This window comes from Scylla paramamosain, chromosome 32 (assembly GCF_035594125.1).
Source record: "Scylla paramamosain isolate STU-SP2022 chromosome 32, ASM3559412v1, whole genome shotgun sequence".
Lineage (NCBI taxonomy): Eukaryota > Metazoa > Arthropoda > Malacostraca > Decapoda > Portunidae > Scylla > Scylla paramamosain.
Window position 1 is genome coordinate 3,278,755 of NC_087182.1, and position 2,302 is coordinate 3,281,056.

Consider the following 2,302-nt stretch of genomic DNA (forward strand, 5'->3'; position numbering starts at 1 on the left):
AACTTAAGATTTTATACGATTGATTTTCTCATCCATCTCCCCACTCTCTCTCTCTCTCTCTCTCTCTCTCTCTCTCTCTCTCTCTCTCTGGGTTTCCTCCCCTCTTTCCCCTCTTTCTCTATTTTGGAAGGGGAGATTAGGCCTTGCTGTGTATATACTGAAAATCTCTCTCTCTCTCTCTCTCTCTCTCTCTCTCTCTCTCTCTCTCTCTCTCTCTCTCTCTCTCTCGGTGACTCTCCTCTCAGATCGTCTTTCCTTTCGTTTTCTCCTTATCTCCCCCACTAGACTCCTCCTCCTCCTCCTCCTCCTCCTCCTCCTCCTCCTCCTCCTCCTCCTCCTCTTCTTCCTCCTCGTCTTATCATCTCCTCCTCCTCCTCCTCCGTCATCGGGTCCTCCTTCTCTTGCCTTTATTTGATCACCACAAGAACCATGATCTGAATTACTCTCTCTCTCTCTCTCTCTCTCTCTCTCTCTCTCTCTCTCTCTCTCTCTCTCTCTCTCTCTCTCTCTCTCTCTCTCTCTCTCTCTCTCTCTCTCTCTCTCTCTCAACGTGCTGGGAGGAGGAAACATTCACAATAACATCCTCTTCCTCTCGCTTCTCCTCCTCTTCCTCCTCCTCCTCCTGCTCCTCTCTCCACACACCTACCCCCTATAACAGGTGTCTTCCACAGGTGCAGAGGCAACACAACTACACACCTGCACACCACTCCTACACCCCTGAACTACATACACCCTGCAACTATTCACCTTGTTATAGAGAGCAGTAGATTAGTGGAGTGTTGGTAGAGGAAGCTGTGTGTGTGTGTGTGTGTGTGTGTGTGTGTGTGTGTGTGTGTGTGTGTGTGTGTGTGTGTGTGTGTGTGTGTGTGTGTGTGTGTGTGTGTGTGTGTGTGTGTGTGATAGGTTAGTCAGGTTACACAATACACTATACTCTCACCCTGCTTTAGAGAGTAATGGATTAGTGGGGTGTTAGTAAAGGAAGGCGTGGTTATGTGAGAAATAGGACAGATTCTAAAATAAATATTGCGAGGTTGAATCAGTGTTATTTAAGTTATTCTTTCACCCCACGTTGCAGAGATTAGTAGATTAGTGACTGTATTTGTAAGGGAAGGTGTGTTTGTGAATGAAACTATGGTAGATTTTAGAATAAGAAATGCGAGTTTGAACCAGTCTTGTGTAATTAATGACAGGTGTACACTGAAATGGAGAGAGAGAGAGAGAGAGAGAGAGAGAGAGAGAGAGAGAGAGAGAGAGAGAGAGAGAGAGAGAGAGAGAGAGAGAGAGAGAGAGAGAGAGAGAGAGAGAGAGAGAGAGAAACATGATGCATTTGGCTTTAAAATACATAAGAACATAGGAAATAAGGGAAGCTACAAGAAGCGACCAGGCTTACACGTGGCAGTCCCTGACATTAAAAGCTTCTATCAGTCTTGTATAAGCAGTGACAGGTAAACAGGATGTTCACCTCTACTCACACACCTGTACGTGAAGGATAGACCAGCACCCCTTTGCACTGCCTCCCGTTTTCTTTCCCTGTGGAGGTTGAGTACTTGCTATTGAGCGGTGCATTCCTCCCCGCCTCGCCTCACCTCCCCTATAGCAATAGTCATTTAGGTTCAACTTTTTTTCCCCTCACTTTTTCCCCTCCCACATCGTTCCCTTCCATCCTCCAGCCCCCACCACCCTTCCTTCCCTCCTCCCCATCCCTCCATTCTCTCTCTCCCCCTTTAATTCATCACCCATTCCTATCCTTTATTCTTTCTCTCCCATCTCCACGTTTTTTTCTCTTTCTCTTCCTCCACCCTACCTTTTCGTCTCTCCTTTATTCCATCTTCCTTTTCCATTTCTCTCTCCCATCCCATCCACTCATCTTCATTTCAGTACCTCTTTTCTTTCTTCGTTCTTCCATTTACCATTCTCTCTCTCTCTCCCATCTACACTTTCCTTCCTCATAATTCCTCTTCCAACACCATTTTTCTTCTCTCCTATCTCTCATTTCCCTCTTTTATCTATACTTTCTCCTATTCCACTTCTCTTCTACCCTTTAACTCTTCTCTATCCTGTCCTCTTCCACTTTTCACCCCTCTTTCTCCTCTTCCACGCATCTGCTTTTCCCTTCTCTTCACTCCTCTCTCTCTTTATCCCTCCATCTTCCTCTCCCATTTTCACTTTCCTCCCTGTTCCTCTTTCATCACTACCTCCCTCCATCCTCCTCTCTCCTCCATGCTTCCCTCCTCACCACCACCACCACCACCACCACCACGAGCAGCACCATGGACGCTCACACCAGTACCTCACCTTCAAC